The sequence below is a fragment of the Dermacentor variabilis genome, chromosome 7, assembly GCF_050947875.1.
Source record: "Dermacentor variabilis isolate Ectoservices chromosome 7, ASM5094787v1, whole genome shotgun sequence".
Classification (NCBI taxonomy): Eukaryota; Metazoa; Arthropoda; class Arachnida; order Ixodida; family Ixodidae; genus Dermacentor; species Dermacentor variabilis.
The window spans coordinates 63,507,057-63,514,996 of NC_134574.1; positions in this window are offsets into that span (position 1 = coordinate 63,507,057).

Here is a 7,940-nt window from a genome sequence, read left to right on the forward strand (position 1 = left end):
AACCCTTGAATGAAAGGCAGTGATCAACAATTTGTTTCTGCCTGACGCCACTGAACAAATATCCTCAGTATACTTTTCTATACATTTTGCCAATACTGCTCTAATGCCTTTATATATGCAATATCGGCGATATTCCGATATATCCCATCATGTTTCGTCGAACTTGAATGCAACTCTGTGCATCTCTGTGCTAACTACGGAACTCATAGGTATACAAACTTGTTTATGCGTACTATAAGTAAACGCTACAATGCTAGAGTGGCATTGCGGCAGCTGCTGAAATTCCTTCAAACGAGAATTGAACACATGCCATGCATTTGAATCGATCAAAAGCTAAGAAGAGGGGAGTCGACGTGGCAGCGTGCCTATTTCGGAGCACGAACTATTGGTAGAAAAGCTAAGGCAAAAAAAGTAAAGTACTCGTGCCTTAGCTTTAGTCTCAGTTCTTCGCGCTTCAGATCAGCCATTTTAACTGATTCAATAACTTATCATCACTTGATATCCTATTTCCTATAAACTGTGACATTCCACAATTTATTATGGAAGGAATCTGCTGTTGCGTTTATAATTTTGGAGGCAATCTTTTTCTGCATTCAATTTTCCAATGAAAATTATTTTTGTACACCGGTAATGTCAGTGTAAAACACACTTTACTACTTTAGTAACAAGCCATGTCAAATAAAATGCCGGGCTTGCCTGTGGACTTCACGAATTGCCGTTAACGCAGGGACGGCGAAGCATGTTTGGACCCATCGCAACATTCTTGCACACAAGGACATCCGTGATAATCTGGTTCTATGACTCATAGGAACGCGCTACATTTATAGGACCAATTTCGTTGAGGGCTTCAGATTAATTAAAAGCACCCGCGATCCTTCAAAGTTTTGGCAACTGTTCTCGCATTTCCACCCATCGCAGTGCAATGGGTGACAACGGTGAGGGTGCACCCTCGGACCTGCAGCACCTGCCTGCGTATAGCAGAAAACACCTGATAACATTTTAGGATTTGCCCTGTAACCAGGTGCTCAACACAGTCCGCACAAAACGGGCTAAAGAATAAGAAGGCGGTTGGTAGTGGAACCAGGTGAACTACAGCGCTTTTCTTGCTGAAGACATCGTGCAAAGTATGAAGCAGGTTTGAAATATACAGCGGTTCCCTTAGCCGTGACATTTCCCGTCTTCACTTTCTAGAAGGACAAAATTTACGCCTTGAAACCACCGTGTCCTGTTTGGTCCAATCCGTGTCTCAGTGTCAACTGCAGCGAAAATTTTCGGAGAGTGAACACGGCCAGACTTATTGTGGTAACAAATCAAAGTTTAGCAAGAATGATTAACACACACCTGTGTACGCAACGACGAGATGCCTGAAGTGTGGGTAACCAACAATCCAAAAGCCATAAATAATGAATAGGCTGCCACACATTCCGGTTGCCCAGGCCGGTGCAATTGAGAGAAAGCAAATTTTCATGGCGTTAGACCCTGGGAGTTCAAGAAGACTGCGTTCGGTAATGCATGCAACAATAATCCAAGGCCACACGTATGGGACCCCAGATGTCACGGCGAATAAATGCAGCTACTGATTATACCTAAACAGAAACCAACGCACAAATGTGATGTATATACCAGTTAGCGCCTTATCAAGTGTCTGATAATTAAAGAAGATGAAAGCCATGTTGTAGGATATGATGGATGACGCGGCAGCCTGGAAGTCACTGAAAGCCGCCCGAAAATTCAAATTAAGGTCCTTAACCCCGTGACAGCCTCAGAGAATCCTCTGGCATTACTTAACAATACACTAGAAAAACAGCCGCAAGCTGTCAGTGTTTCGCTTTCAGCTGACTCTCCTTCTTGCAGGCTAGTAATAGATTACAGTACTACTTAGTAATCATACTTCTTCCTGCAAAGAATTATGTTGGCTAGATTCACAACAAAGCGTTTTATTTTTACAATAGCGCCGCAAGAAACAAGATTCATCTTCGAGTGTTTTAATAAGGACTTCTACAGTGCCGGTAGCCTGTGTTTCTACAAAAGTTATTTTGTCAGAGACGCAGAATTATTCTTTTTGTCGGCATCTCATTACATTTCTTGTCGCTTCGTGGTTGCCGTTTTCCCGGCACGCGTCTCAGCAAGCACTGTCTTCTCAGCGCGCAGCCTCTGTCGGCACTGACTCATAGCGAGCGCTTTGCATATGCCACGCGCGGCTAGGGCCGTACGGGTATTGGAGATGCGCAGAAGAACATGCAGTCGCGGCGAGACTCAAAGTTGTGGCTGTTGCTCTCGCAGCGACCGTACACAAAGGGGCGGCAGGTTTTGGCGTTGGGGTCGTAGCAGGAACGCGGGATGGCAGCTTGGCAAGGTCCCGCATGCGGTAGGTTCTGACAAACGGATGCAGCGGTTTCAAACGCTGCAGGAAAAGCAAAAACAAAATTCAAATCAGCCACAGGTTACTGTCATTCAACAATGCCTTCTCTATTACGAGCTGCACGTCAGCGCTAAATCTCGCCAATGCCTTCAGATATTGATTATCAAAACTTCTAGCACAACGCGCTTAGCGAAACGCAAAACAAGAAAAATTCGCTGCGAGCATCTACAAAAGCAGTCAGAAACACTTAACACAGATGTTCTTTTTAAATGCGCAGGGGAGCTGGTGACTTTGGAGTCACAACCTTCGCATGGCTTTTAATTTCTTTTGCATCTTTTCATTTCTTTCTCTTTTTCTGTCGGTTTTTTTTGTTACCAGAACACATTTGACCAAGTCCTCGATATATTTTCCGTGTATTTGAGGCAACCTCACTTGCTTCTGTGCAGCAGAAGATCCACTCGTGCACTTCTGCTGCCAAGGAGCGGTGGTATATTCACATAAATGAGTTACCAAATAAGATAGCTACAATGACGGAGTCATACCACCGAATAGAAGCTTCCCACTTCAGTCATATTTGTTATAACAAAGTGGCGATCTTTACTATCGGAGGTACACGTAGACCAGCAAGACATGCTCACTCGTCCGGCTACCGTAATTCCAGTCAAATGAAAAACAATCAGAGCTAGCTAAAAAAAATAAAAACAAAGCTTTCAAACCATCAACGCTGTTTAAGATGGGTTTGATTTAAAACTCTCTCATGGAAAGGGGGAGGACAAATCTGCAGATTTTCAGAGGAATCAGGAACTTAGCCAAAGACAGATTGCGTAGGTTACCTGCCGCATTCGTGCATGATATGTCTGCACATCACACAGCGTCAAAAAGCGGCTCAGAAAGCGCTTTTCTACAGATGTACCATAACCTATTTCTGGGCATGCATTCGAAACGTTTGAATAAAGGGAAAATCAGACATCCACCTGTTTGTAGCAACTGCTAAAAAGGAAACCCATGCGGGTTCCTCGAAAGAAAAGCCTCATGGTTGAAGAAAAATTCGTCCTGGTCCGGGACTCGAACCCGGGACCACCGCCTTTCCGGGGCAGCCGCTCTACCATCTCAGCTAACCAGGCGGCCAGCAGGTGGCAGGGCGAAGTCGAATTTGTCGACAACACGAAGGGTTTCCTTTGTAGCAATTGCTACAAACGGGTGGATGTCTGATTTTCCCTTTATTCATTACTTCTCTACACCTTGTGGGTTTCCGCAGAACTACTACCTCATTCGAAACGTTTATGTCACATCAACTAAATATAATAATCAGTGCTTCTCTAGACATTTGGGATTCTTCGTGTTACAAATGCCGTTTTCTTACTGTACTAGGTTCAGCGAAATAGGGAAAACATTGCCGTAAATCTTTACGCGATCTTATTTGCATGATCTTTTGGTATTAGCCAGCTCAAGCATATGTAAGAACACCACTCACAAACTCCTATGCCCGCTCGAATATCGCCTACGTGGTTTCTTCTCGAGGGGCACGGATATCTTGGATCTTGAGCAATAATAAAAAGTTCTCTTTCAACATTTACTATTCTATCGTGCGCTAAAGAGTGCTTGCACATATTTTCTAATGCAGCTCTCTAAATATTTTATAAACCTCTCGCGAGCGCGTTGCGTATATTTAGTCTGGATAGATGAAGACGCACTCCTCTGATGTTTTATTTGAGTAGTAAGTATTAACCTAGCCTAATATATACCAGTTACTATATTCATATTCGAGCTGTGTTGATCCCGAGATGTTCGCTGATCGATAGGAGTCCCCATAGTTTGTCCCTGAACGGCGCTGTAGTGCGGTGCTCAGATAAATTTCTGCCTTCTGGGTTTCTTCGGTGAAGGCGGAGATCAAAAGAGGCTCGCTCTTTCGTTTACGTGATCCATTTAAATGCCACTGCGATAAAGATAGCCAACACAAGCTCAAGAATGTAGCACTGCCAGAATTCAGACACCCTGACGAACGCGGATTCATTCATGGATTGTAATTTTGTACCCAACTGTAGCTCCTCTTGACATGAGAGGTAAGCCTTCACAGCTAAAGAACCAGATAGAAATTCTTACCAGGAATAAAACCCTCCGGCTTTCACGAAAACGGCTGAAAATGTGGATATATGGTCTGAGCATTGCTGAAAATAAAAAAAAAACAATCGAGCATTTTTAGGCTGGCCTCTAAACATATGGTCGAAATATTGAGGCCGACCCCATGAACTGGCAGTCTCACTTGTGAGCGATTTTCAAGTTTTCTTGTACTTATATTGTAACGTTCACCACGTCCGAAAAGCTGAAGTTGACTGAGTAGTCATGTTACAACAAACAATAAAGCAGCACGACTGGGCATAACTCTGTCTCACCCGATTACATACATGGCGCTGCTATTTTAATTCATCATGTTTTATAGTTGGAACCTTGTTTTCTAAATATTGCGCGGTTACGACGGCTTTCCAGAAGAGGTGGCAATTGTACTTGGTGGATAAAAGAAAGCCGCATACATTTTAAATTGTAAAACTCAGGGTTCGTTATTTGATTACAAACTAGAGCGTGCTGTCGATGAAAGGATCCGGTTACTGAAATGTATCACAAATAGGCATAGCGCAAGGAAGGAAAGCAATACGATCCACAAGGTACATGCGTTCGTAACCACCTATCTAAGATACGTCGCCTCCTACCTGAAGTGGCAGGCCACCGAACGAACAAAGCTAGACTGCTTCATCCACAAGGCATTCAAACGTGCCATCGGGTAACCGATCAATACTAGCACGGATAAATTTCTCGAATTGCGATTACGCAATACCCTAGGCGAGGTAATCGAGCCGCACAACGAGCAGTACGACCGTTTGGCAAAGACCAGAACCAGACGTCACATCCTATTTTAATTCATCATGTTTTATAGTTGGAACCTTGTTTTCTAAATATTGCGCGGTTACGACGGCTTTCCAGAAGAGGTGGCAATTGTACTTGGTGGATAAAAGAAAGCCGCATACATTTTAAATTGTAAAACTCAGGGTTCGTTATTTGATTACAAACTAGAGCGTGCTGTCGATGAAAGGATCCGGTTACTGAAATGTATCACAAATAGGCATAGCGCAAGGAAGGAAAGCAATACGATCCACAAGGTACATGCGTTCGTAACCACCTATCTAAGATACGTCGCCTCCTACCTGAAGTGGCAGGCCACCGAACGAACAAAGCTAGACTGCTTCATCCACAAGGCATTCAAACGTGCCATCGGGTAACCGATCAATACTAGCACGGATAAATTTCTCGAATTGCGATTACGCAATACCCTAGGCGAGGTAATCGAGCCGCACAACGAGCAGTACGACCGTTTGGCAAAGACCAGAACCAGACGACACATCCTCGAGACGCTCGGCATCAGCTGCCGCACGCAGAACAGCGAAAAGGTCGGCATGCCCACACCTATTCGCCAGTGCATCGTCGTTCCGCCGTTGGCCAAGAACATGCACCCGACGCATAACGTAGGCCGGCGCGCGAGACCTGGAAAACAAATATTGTAGCCGGAAAAAAAAATGGTTTACGTAGACGGGGCCCCTTACGAGCGGTGAGGTCGTTTCGCGATCCCAATCAAGGACCACGGCGGAACTTGCGTCGCGAACGCGATGATACGTTCGGAAAAGGCGGAGGCGGCCGAAGAAGCGCCGATAGCCCTCGCAGTGGCCACCACGGACGCTGAGGTGACAATGAGCGACTACCAGGCGGCGATACGCAACTACGCTAGCTGCCGGATCTCCCGGGAAGCGACCCGCATTCTCCAAATTCACAATGGCAATATTTGCCGCAAAAGTGACAGTCTCTTCGTGTCGACCCTCGTCCACACGTATCCTCCACCCCTGGGCAAGGAGACGGACCACGCCGCGGCTCGAGGACTTACATGCCGACCCGCGGCGTCGACCGGCAATCCCGGCGTCTTGCCCACTGCGAGATCGACGCGGGAGTTGACGTGGGGGGATCGCATGATCGCTTTCAGAGACATGACACTACACCACAGATTGAATGTATGCAATACCCACCACCGCACGCCAAACAAGAAACAGGTGATTGCCTGGAGGAAATTGCAGACACACAGGTATCAGAACCCGGCGATCCTTCGGCCCTGCTACTCCGACCTTTATTCATTCGACGAGCGTAAAATGTGTGGAGCCAGAGCGACGCTGTAGACCATACTGTGGGAATGCACCGGTATGCCAAGCAGCAGGAATAGCCGACGTGCGGGGTTGACACGGCAGTCTGAAACTCCGGGGCGAGATGGGAGGCGCGATCACGGAGAACTCGAGACCGTCACCTAGGCTGGGGTGCTTAAGGCACCACCCCGCCCAAATTGCTGGACGTGTTGAATGAAGTTTTAACTCATTCACTAGTAAATACTAAGAAATATCGTCTATATGGTTGTTTTTACGTAGTACATAATCTCCATTAGGCTTTCTTACCCTTAATTACTCGTTAGGAGTAGTATTTATAATTATTAATCGCTTCATACTTATTCCTACTGTTATTTTATTATCTTTACTACTCTTAATACCTCTTCAGTGCTCACTATATACAATCATAATTATAAATCTCAGTAGCCATACGGCGTTCTCATATCTATCTACCTACATATGACCCCATGTATACCTAAGGAGCGTATTATGTCACGTATTTCAGATAGACAGACGGATCGACAGACAGGCCGACAGAAACATTTCCGAGGGAAGAAGTCCTAGAATCATTACTTACTTTAATAGAAGCAGATCCCCAACAATGGGGGAGTGTATGTTATGTCAAGCACTTTCCAGGTAGTTGCCTACCCATTATAATTTGGAATTACGCAAAGCGTTACACGATTACTGCTCTAGCCGTCCGGTGCGAGCTGATGACATGTGGATTGTTTGGTTTTGCTCAGGTACTAGACGAGAGTAAGCGATCAGAGACTACATGATATGCAGTCATACTTTCTCGTGACTATGGCATGCGGTGTGTGTTAAAACGACGATGTGAGTTTCATTTTGGCAATGACTTGTTCACAGATTTTCGACCTCGGCCAATTATGAAGGCGGTACAGCGTCCTAAATTTTCTAGGAAGCGCTAAATGCGACGAAGAAAACACCGGGGAAAGCGTGAGTTCTTACCAAGAAAAAAACGTAACAAACTCAAACGTGACTCACGCGCCAAAGGACTCAACGAGCTAATCGGCTTTGGCAAGACAGGTGCGTGCGTGCGATTGTGGCCTCGTGGTTCAAGCATTGGACATCTGTGCTTGAAAGCATAGGTTCGAGTGTGGTGTCGGCGATGTATCGCCCGCTTTAACAGACGTCCTATGTTTGGCGCGACTGAAAATACCGGCCTCCCACAAAGTGCTTGGAATGATGGAAAGACTACTTCGCACTAAAAGCAAAGGGAATCGACCAACAGCATCCTTCGAAGTTTCCTTTCAAAATATAAGTGCAGCGTGTACTACCTGCAATATAGTGAAATTTATCGCACAAGAAAGACATATTGCCTTTGTTAGATGCTGTTTCAATGGGTTTAAAATCGAACA